The sequence below is a fragment of the Leptosomus discolor genome, chromosome 1 (assembly GCF_034619465.1).
Source record: "Leptosomus discolor isolate bLepDis1 chromosome 1, bLepDis1.hap2, whole genome shotgun sequence".
In the NCBI taxonomy this organism is placed as follows: domain Eukaryota; kingdom Metazoa; phylum Chordata; class Aves; order Leptosomiformes; family Leptosomidae; genus Leptosomus; species Leptosomus discolor.
The window spans coordinates 146970963-146982550 of NC_141391.1; positions in this window are offsets into that span (position 1 = coordinate 146970963).

An 11588-nucleotide genomic window follows, 5' to 3' on the forward strand; every position below is an offset into this window, starting at 1 on the left:
CCAAGTACACTTGCTTTAATAAAAATAAGGATGAATTAGTCTTTAGTTAGCAATTGTACCAAAGGGCAAGGTAATGAATAGCTAAAGAGACATGAGTATACAACCATTCATGTAAAATAAATAGTGTGGGCTACTTGCTTGAAATCCTAATTAAACCTTTACTTGTTTTGTCCTAGTATCAACAGAACAAGGCAGAGCAGTCAACTAAGCTTTTATAAGAACGATTTCTATAACGGGTTTAATGCAGTCCCTTAGCATTTCAAAGTAAAGCCACAATTCAAGCTTCAGAAACATAAGCAATTGCATCTGACTGCTTTGGGTCGGAGTTTTACCTGCTGTCCAGATGAAGGATATTAGTACTGCAGTCTGAAACATTACAGGCCTTGGTCATGTACACAGTACTGTCACTGCAGCACTTTGAAGACAGTGATTAGCAGAGCCTGCCCCCAACACATGCACCTATGCCAGATGAGGCAGGTTGAATAAAGGGTTGCCGCTCCACCTGCCATCCACATTGCTCCCTTTAAACTCAAAGACACTACCTTTGACTTAGGAACTATATCTTCACCTTATTCTTCTGTCCTGCCTTATATTGCCACTACTGTCATTATCAGAGACAAGATTACAGGACTAGATGGATCTGGCCCAGATATGTCATTTTTATTCAACATGAGGCTTCAATGGCGAACTTATAATGTAGAAGAAACCTTGAGCTTTACAGAATACATACAGTACTTTTCTGTATAATTGTTAGCATGAGTCAACAGCAGCTCTCAGCAGGTATCTGGTGTCTACATCTTTAGTGAGTAGCTCTGTCTCTAGGGCCTCTAACGCTAAATCAAGAGTAATCATTTTGCCAATTCAGATTAGTTACTCTTGTATTGGGATTTTTACTGAGTCACATATTGCCTGTCCTCCCAGTGCTGACATGAAAGCAGAATGTCAACATGAACCCTGCATCATGAATTCTGGTTAATTAAGATACAAGTTTATTGCCTTACTATTCCTAGTAAGGCATGATCAAGCATGATCATGCATGTAACAGTAAATGATCCCACATGGGAAAAATTAAATATTAGCAATCAAGGAAGCACAGCATCATTTAAAAACTCTGCATTAGACAGAGGGCAGCACATCAAACCAGGAATAATACTCCTCAAACATCCAAGGCACTTATCCCCAGAAGGAAGAGCTGTGAACTCAGTTGCATTTATATTCCAAATATCACAGCAGAGGTGATGCAAGTCTTCAAAAGTGTGTTTGTATCGGATTAGGAAGAGGAAGCCAGGCTTAGGGTAAATAAATAAAGACATAAATAGGGTGAGAATCCATCACTGCCTATAACTGCGAGAAGATACCAATGGTTGAGTAACTCCACGCAAACCACACCTTGAAGCTGTCATGTATCCAAGTCAGGAAGGACTGGGCAGAAAGACTCTGGCAAGAGCTTGCCAGCACGTAGTCATTTGATGCTGAGCTATAAGCTTATCTCTCCAGCTTTGTCCTAGAATCCAAAACAGCAATTCACTAAACTCTGTGGACTTTAAGCCCCCCATCCCTAATAGCAAAAATATGACTGTGGTACCTTCAGAAAGAAAATTTAATATTCAGATAACTAGCCAGTTTTGAGCTAGAACAGAATTACAATTGTATATGAATCATTTTTCACCAAGTGTATCTGCTCTTTCAGCCAAATCTTGACCCTAAGTGTTAGTTATTACCTTTTGTACATTGTTAAGCCTTCTCAGCATTGTGGGAACAAGGGGAATTGTGTGCCTGGTCTTCACAGAAATACTGATAACAACAAACCCACACACAATAAAACATAGAAAGACCCGAGACCCACCCAGGTCTATAAAGACTGCAACCTGAGGAGTGTTTCCTGCAAAAATGATATGAAACCTGTTATTGAATGGTGCTGAGTTTTGGAAAGAAGTGTGGCATGGCAGCCACAGAGGAATATAAATTACTTACATATTTCATGAACAAATCAAGAAATTCCATGCCTACTTTTTGGCAGATTATTGCAGAAACTGAGGTAATCCTAGTCCAGTCAAATGCTCCCTAATGGTATCATTGTATGTATCAATGGTTTGTTCATACTATGAATGATGCATGTTGTTCTGGTCTCATCACCTCAAAAAGAATATGTCAGAACTGAGAAAGATTCAGACAAGAGCAGCAAGGCTTGTCAAAGTACACCATGCCTTCTCTATAAGGAAGAGGACTTTTCAGCCTGGGAAAGACGACATGGGGGAAGATGGTTGAAGTCTACGAAATCTTGAATGACAAAGAAAGCAGAGATAGGGATTGACTGTTCCTTGTTTCTTCCAAGGTGAAGTAGGGTCCATCCTATGAAGCTGCCATGAGACTGGTACAAAACAAATTTAAGGAGAGTGGTTCTCAATAGAACAGACCTGTGGAACTCCTTGCCACTGTGCATGCAGGTTTAAAAGTAAATAGGTTCTTGCAAAGATGCATTGTAGATCACAAAGCAGACTAGGCATAAGCATGCTCAGAAAATTCTCTCAGGAGAGTATAGTCAGCCTGAAAAGTACTAAGGTGGAAATAGCACATATGTTTGACCTGTTCTCACTCTTCCCCAGGCATCTCTCTGTGTATGTTCACTCCCTAGAGATAAAGTTCTGCGTTCTGTGGACAATTTCTATAAACACTTATGAATGATCTTATGTCCCAGCAGGCTGGGAACACTGTTCTAAGTTCTACTTGTCTAGCTGAACAATCTCACGTCTTTTTTGTAGACATATTTTTCTTACAAACCTGAAGAACACAAAAAATTTCAAGATCTGATTTGTCTTTCCCTATTTGAAGTCACTCTGTACTTCAAATCTTTCAAAGTGTATATAATAGGCCTTTGAGAACATAGTGTGAGTTTTCTGTGCAGAACCATCAGTTCTGTACATTCCAAAGATTATTGTAGCACTTAAATAATTGAGTTGAAAGAGCTCTGTAAAGATAGAGGTGTCATTTTAAAAAGTCTACCTAAATGACACAGACCTATCATTGTCCAACACAATGTTTAGATAATTCTGAATTAAAAAAGAAAATGCTGTGTAAATCCATATTTAGATACATTCTACATATTTGCTAGGAATTTTGAGTAGCTGCTGAGTTACTTTTAGCAAGAAAAACCTCAACAGAAGACTATCTAAAATACAGGATAAAAACCCACTCTTCCTTTCTTATTCTTTATTTCAGCTGCTATCTTATTTCCTGATCAGTCAGACTTGTCATATATTCTCTTTCTATTCCACATCATGCCCGTACATTTATTACATACACACATTTTTCTCTCTTCTACTCGGATATATTTTATCAAAAATGAAAAAGCTTTAATCAAACACAAGAGGCCAATAAAATCCTCCTCTTAGTCTGTCTCTCAGCAATTTCATCTTCCAAAACTATTTTTTTATTTATCCATCACAAAGCATAATGTTCATTTGTGTGATATGTGAATCCACACATACATTTATGAAAATTAAAAGCAGTCCTACCATCAGAACCAAGGAGAAAAAATGTTTCAGAAACCTACAGATTCTTTTGCAAATAATTGTGGTCTCTGAATGAAAGCTTCTTTTTTCACCCATATCTAGGTGTTATTGGTTTCCATGACAACTTTCTGTCAGTTTTCCACTACTTCCAGTAGGTTTTTGAACTACAGCTTACATATGTTATTATTCAAAGATTAGCTTCAGTTTTTGCAGAACCCTAAAGCCTTCTTAACAAAGGCTGTTATGCCAATAACATTGGAGAAATGTTCAGAGTCAATTGTGACACAAATGTCACGTTCCTTTTGATAAAAGCATAATAAAAAAAAAGAAATAGTAATGACTACTTATGTAAACATACATTTGTTATCTTGCAGCCTCAGCAGCCTATTCAAAACATAGCATGCTATCATTCAAGCATATCAAGGGAAGAAATACATTGAAGACAATCAAACAAGAGAGACGTCTCTGACAGTAATCTGAGCCAAGGCAATCAAGACTAAAACTGCTGCAGTTTCTACAGTTTGTAGTCAAAAGGCCATGGGTCCTTTAAGTTTCACGAGGTCTCCCCTCCAGCCAAAAATCAGCTTTGATTCTCTCAAACTTGGGTTGGCTCGTGGAAGTAGCTCAGTTTTAAAATCAAAGGAGAAAAATATATATATACAGAAAAGAGCATCTGTACGAAAAAATGTAACATTCGGTGTGGGAGAAGAATTATGAAACTTCATCCATTATATGACTTTTTTTTTCTTTCGTGCAGGAGGTGGCTTGAAGAGGTTTGTTGCCATGGCATAAAGCATCTTAAACTTGCAAAGGTAGTGACTGAGGAAAGAGTCCTGCCATGGCAGAAAAGATGAGACATTCAAAGGCAAAACAGTACAACTCAACCACTGAAATTCTCAAGAGGGGCCCAGTGCCGCTCTTGCTTGGATGCACCTCTTGTCATGGCAGACATGTCATAACAGACACATCATTCTACAACGGAATATCCCAGAAAATTAAGCCATATGAGATTGGGGGCTGGGGGGAGATGGCTTTGGTTTTTATGACTTGGTTTTTTTGTGACTTGTTTGGGGGTTTTGTTTACTACTTTTGAGTTTGGCTGGTTGGTTGGTTGGGGTTTTTTTGAAGTGGAACATTTGAAGTGATGTGTAATTCAGAATGGCTTGAATAAAAACATGACCCTGAAAAGCATTTAAAATTGGCAAGAAGGCTGGGGTGAGCATCCAGGCAGCACAGCTGGATGCCTGAAAAGGGAGAATCCAACCAGCAGTGACTGCATATGTATGAATCCTGTGAAGATGGAAAAAGAAAAAAAGGATGCTGGCAATTTTCTGCCCTGCTTAGAACAGGGAAAACCTTGTACTGACCCCAAGCAAGAGGAACAGTGACATTTAGTCTCAAACTTGAAAGGGCAAAATACTTTCTCTTATTTTTGGTGCTAGACTTCTCTCACAAAGCATCTGGACACATGAACTGGAGGAAGAAACGAAAAAGCACATTTGGGAAAGCCTCAGATAGTGCCCAACTGTGCACATCTGTGACTATGTACACAGTTATGTAGTGCCTCATATAGCCAAACCTCTTTTTGAAACTGAACATGAAGATCAAGCAATACAAAGCCAGATCAAAGAAAAAAGCAGAGTTTCAAGTTTTCTAAAACCCAAAACAAGAGTTTCAAAACACATCTAATGCCCTGACACAGCTCAATCCTATTTGATTGATATGCATTAGATTACGTACACAATTAGAAGTACACAGTTACTACAAAGAGCTCTTGTCACACAAGAATGACAGGACAACAGCTCCTCCAGTCAGAAGCATCCAAACAGGTCTTAGGGGCATTCAAAGTGTGTTTTAACACTATTCAGTTCTTTAACTCCTGTACACTGGGAAGTTAATAGGAAAACATCGTTGGCTAACTAAGCTAGTGCCTTAACACATCAGAGCTAAGTCAGTTCTTAGAGTGAAGGTCTGAGGAGGAATTTCACTACCTGGCTGGAGTTGCACTTAAGCTGTTTCCAGGAAAAGTCCCTAACTTCAAGTGCAGTACCACAATGATGCTTTCCAGTGCTTGCAGGAGTTTCCCCATTCAGTCAGAAGACAGAACACAACCGTAGCAGCTCCGAGGGTCTTTCCTGTTATCTTTGTCTCTGATGTTTTTCCATCTTTATCAGACAGGCTATCCATTATGTTCTGCCTCTTCTGTTACTTCCATTGCCTTTGCATCCAAGCCAAGTGTTGCATGCTTCTTTTCAAAACCTCAGAACACCTCTGTGCTATGATTTACATCTGGGAGGCTAAACAGAGACCGAGCTACTAATTTTTAGTGTCTAAGGAGTGAGTTAAACCATTTGACTCTAAGTCAAGGTGGTTATCACGTTAAGCAGAAAGAACTCAACAATCTATCCTTGATCACTACAAGGGGGAAGGAAACCGAACTGAATTTACTTACAGAACTATCATTTCTCTTCCCTACAATATTTAACTACAATTGCAGATAAAAGGCAGATGGTGACAGTTGGGGAGGAACTCTTGATCAGGGAGTGTAGTGATGGGATGAGGGCTAACGGTTTTAAACTAATCTAGATTTAGGTTAGGTACTAGGAAGATGTTCTTTATTGTGAGGGTGGTAAGACACTGGAAGAGGTTGCCCAGAGAGGCTGTGGCTGCCCCCTCCCTGGCAGTGCTCAAGGCCAGGCTGGATGGGGCTTTGAGCAACTTGGTCTAGTGGGAGGTGTCCCTGCCCATGGCAGGAGGGGTTGGAACTAGATGGTCTTTAAGGTCCCTTCCAACAGAAAGCATTCTGTGATTCTATGATTTGATACTCTTCTCCTCTTAGGTGAATCTGTTCATAGGTGAGCACTCCAGTGAAGTTCTTTGGCTTCCTCTGGATGTCACTAAATTCTGCTCCTTCCCCCTTGGGGAAATTCACTGTCCAGAGAACAGCAACAAAAGAAGACCCTCATCTTCTGCACTGCTTCCTCTCAATAAGATCCTGGCTATGAATATATAAAATATTTCTGAAGCAAAGGAAAGGTTGCTGGTATAAACCATCACTGATTTTGGTATCATTATACTGATTTTAAATGCCATGCAGTGGACTACTAGTTGGGTATTGAGTTCCATTCTGCACTGTACACATCACGGGAATTCTGTTCCTTTCTGTAACAAGAAAAGGGATTTTTTTAAAAGTCTGTTTCAGCTCATTACCTAACATGACACATATATTGCATTATATAAGGCAGTCAAAGAGGCAAGGCGTCTTGATTTGGGCAAGTAAATGACTAAAGACAGTTGCAGTGGCAGGCTGTAATCCTATTAGCATAACACTAGGAAAGGATGCTACTCAGCTGGCTTTTCACATGCATAGCTACTCTCTTTTCTCGTTATTCTTCCCATTTCCACCCATGGATGGGCCTGCGGTATGAGATGGACTTCAGTTTGTAAGAATTTTTGGGTTTTCCTCACTGTACACAAGGTCTATGTCAAGGTGTCATCTCTTGGCTCCTCTACTTATTCGTACTGATAAAACTATAAAACGCCATGCCCGCAAGCATCTCTCTTTTTTTATAAGAAGCCGAAAAGGAAGTTAAAAAAAGAAAACCACAAAGCCTTTCCCAACCTACCTCTTAGGAAACAAGAAACTGACCTGCCAAGAAGGCAAGGAATCAAGTTCTAGCCTCTTGAAACGCATAGCTCCTGCACCAAAGCTGCAGGACTGTTAAAAGGGCAGAAATCTCTAAAACACTATGCACATTATTTTCATACAGACAGTAAACGAGCAAAGTGGTGCTGCAGGGGAACTTGTCTGGGTTGTTGTAAACCAAAGCAAGAGATTATGCAGTATCCCTTGGGAAGCAGTTTGCAATTCCTGCTGAGTAGCTCTTGAAGAACTCCAGCAAAAATAGGCAGTGAAGAAATGTCCAGTGATATCTGAAAAGAAAATAATCTAGTCACTACAACAATACAGTAATACAGTGAAGGTAAGCAGGTTCTACCACAATTCCTGCATTCATGCTCCATCATATTGTCCAAAGTTGTCTTCTATGCCTATTTTTTTCCTGGGCCTTCACTACTCACCAAAACTAAACCTAAAATAGTATCTGTTTTGTTGGGGTTTTTTGTTGGACTCTGTAACATTTTCTCTCTAATGTGGGAAGTTGAACTTCCACGTAATAGTACAATTCCCAGTTGTCACTCTCTAACAGGAGAAAGACATTGCTATTCCCTTTTAAAGTCAGCCCAAATGATCTAGAGGAGACTTGCCCAATAGAAGTCACTTCGGCATTCTCCCAAATGATTTTTCATTTTTCTTTTGCAGAAGATTTTATTATTGACACCTGGTGCAAAACCAGCTACCTTAACTGAAGATATAATACCCTTCACATCTATTCCCATCAAGACTGTTGCTATACATTGTTTATATTGACCCTATGATGCCCAGTTCTCTTCCCCTACTGCTAGCATAAAATTTATCCATTTGGTGGCTCAACCCTCTGACGTTCATGTTGAGTTGTTTCCACTGCTTCACACCAGCTACATCCACACCCAAGGGGACTATGAGGGCCAGTCATTAAATAGCTCCTTCTGCCTGATCATTATACAAAAAGCCCATTCTAGAGCATTTACCTGATCTCGTTTAGTAAAGTTATGGAAAAGTTTATCACTACACCTTATTCATGGGGAGGAAAAAAAAAGTTCTCTTTTTTCACAGAGATTCCACAGAGTTATTTGAGACTTAAGAATCCTGTTGTAATGTAATACATTAGAAATGTTTCTTCTCTACTTTTTGATAAAACCACCACATTTGATAAATACAGACCGAATCCCTTTATGTCCCAAAATATGAACTAAACCAGAATACATAAATATGCAATCCTTGCATGCATTAAAGACAACTCACTTGGATAATAAAAAAAAAGTAGCTTTAGTTGGAAACTTCTTTTGCAGAACTGTGCTTAAAGTTCATAAAGAGAAAATATTTTCCCTACCTAGGCTTGCTTTGATTTCACAAGCTTCCTGTAGACATATATTGAAGTTTGCAGAGTTAACATATGGAAGGTCTCAGACCATATTATCACATACTCTAAATATAATCAGTAATTATGTATGATGTCATCTGAAACTAATTCAGTCTCCTTCACAGCAAGCCTACATTTTGAGCTCCCGTCATACCGGCCATGTGCGTTCCAATCTGTCCGTATCTCCTGCCTTCTCCTTCAAAGGCATACAAGAGCCTCAGTGTCACCTTCCATGCTGCCCCTTCTGCACAGGCCATGCTGTCCAAGTCTATCTGCCAAGCTACCTTTTCTGTCAACGTTTTCTTTCCATGCTGCCTGTAGGAACAAGGACAGTTAAAATACAATGTCAAATCCACAAGAGAAACATACACCACCTTCAGCTGATCAGATGATCTTTCTTCTACTACCCTTGTTACCTTCCAGTCTGTAACACACAATTCTGGTTTTTTATATTATTTTACATCAGAGAGCAGGCTTATTTGGGCCAGAATCTACAGACTGAATGCTCAGCTTGCTTCTGACCACATACACAGATTACCTAGCACAAAACCAACTTAATGATTATGGCACCATTCTTATTCACTTCCTTTGCTACTAATTCTGCTGGTAGTACTAGCAGTTGATGAGTACCTGACACTTTAAAAAAAGCAATCTTCTCTATTAAGTAAATAAACATTGAGCAAGGAGCCTATCTTTAGAGACTCATTTATTGTAAACCTTGGCCTTCAAATGGATGTTTTCATTTTTCAAGTGAAATGAATTGCAAGTATTATCCCACTGTTAATATCTACACAACTAAATGCCAGCATCAACAGATTCCATTGACAAGCTGTGTTTCAGTTTCCTACCACCATCATTGAATATGTCAGTGCTTTAAAAATGTCCTCGAGTAATTGGAATTTCTCATTTGAAATAGAAGCACTATAAATTTCTCTCCACGTCACAGATAATTAGTTCTGGGCATCTTGTCCATTACGCCTTCAGGCATTTTCTGCAGATGCCACCTAAGATTCCAGAAAATGTGCTTTTCAGTTAAGAATCGCAGCAAGCAGTCATGCCAGGAGCAGTAACAATCTTGCTGACAGCTCAACAACTCTTACTGATCCAAAGCACTCCTATGTTTTTCCAGAAGAGCTTTTTTCTCTAAAAACATTCCTCTTCCCACAATGTTGCTGTACACTATATAGCTTTGATAAACAAAAGCCACACCCTGTTTAACAACATGCAAGAAATGCTACACCACCTCTAAAGCTTTTCCCTCTCCTTGTCAACAAATATTCTGTTGGTATAAACCAACAGTAGTTTTAGCCCAGCAGACTGATAAACCACTATCATTTTTTAGTTTTCTACCTCTTCCCATTGAGGCAGGTAGTAATGACTGGAGCAGAAGAGCAGCATTTTGCCACTCATGCAGGGAAGGATAGTAAATTCTAAAGTTTTTTGGCACAACCAGACAAGGCTGAGCTTGACTTAAGATAAATTCCATGTTACCCAGTCCAAGTTAACTCTCTTATGGCTGTTTAAAGTACGTAATTTTATGACACCACAATAATGTCTGAAAGCAAACTGTAGTGATACTTGTGACTTCTGTGATGCAGCACTCTGAAAATGCTCATGTTAAAAAAAAAAATCAACACATTTTTACTGTTACATACAAAACAACAGTTGTTCCGAGATTAGGGTTCCAATCTGTTAGGTGCCCTATACACACCAAGAAACAGACTTTGTCCCACCCAAATTGCACTCTGAAGTTATACGAGAGACGGTTTTTGAGAAAGAACACTTAACTGTAATTTACAGATTACACCGACATATGTGATCACTGACTAAGATTAGCAGCTTTAAACTTGCATTATTAGGCACAATAATCTATATCTAGGTGCTAAGACAATCAACGGAAACAGCAGTTACCACCTTGGAATATCCACCACCTTTTATTCACTTAAAAATGGATTCAGATGCCTCTCAAAGAAATCAAGTTACTTTCTCAGTGTAGCAGGATGTTCCTGTGACCAAACCAGAGATGCTGGCCAGATTTTGTGCTCGTCACACAAGCACAGTTATTTCTGCTCCCTAGAGTATGTTTATTAGGTCTATTTGTGCTCAGACAAAAGCTCTTTAGCCTTTTACTAAGAGCTCTCCAAACTCTATTGCCTTGATGTTCACAACTTCTATTAAGCATGAGTGGATGGAAAATACGTGGGTTTAGATTTTAAAGAGTTAGCAGAAAACAAATCCATATTTTGTTGCTCTAGTCCATTCTGGAATACATTGGAAGCAACTTAATCTATCTGCCACCTCTAAATCCTATCCTGGAGACTCCTGCAGTAGCCAAGAACGCTTAAAAGAGGTCCCCTATCAAGATACTGCTTTTGTTAGACAGTGACTCATTATGGTGAATGACACATGCATCATCATGATGCATTTCAAGTCTGGAAAAAAAGATTCATTAATGCAAATTACTAAAGCCTTTAAAAAGAAGCACACACACAACATGTTGAGGAACAGCATTTGGCAACTGTGTTTAAGCCAAGGTGTCAACATCAAAGCATCATACTACTATGAATGTAAATAACTGTAATAATTAATATAAGGTATTATTTTGTTAAGCATGAAAAGAGTGATTTGTATAAGACACATGTCTGTATAAGTTATACTGTAAGCTGAAACTGGCATCAGTCATCAAAAAGGCTGTGAAGGTTCATGTTGACCCTAGTTGTCCTGATTGCTGAAAGCACAGGCAGTCAGAAAAGGGAGCCTTGCTTGCCATACTTGCTAGGCCCTGGCAGAACAGATATTTGGCCAGTAGTTATTTTTCTACTTCTTCCTCCTAGCTTTATTCTCAAGAAGACAACAAACAGACAGAAATATAATGGCTTGGCTGCCTAAAAACATCAAATGTATGGAAAGGAACAGGAAAGTAAGGTTAAAAAAAAAAATTAAGCAGAGGCACTTGGGTTACCAAAGCAGTCATCTGCAATATCACTGCCTTCACATGTGGGAACATCCCTCCATGTGTGGAGAGAATCCAGTCACTGCAAACATGAAAATATTT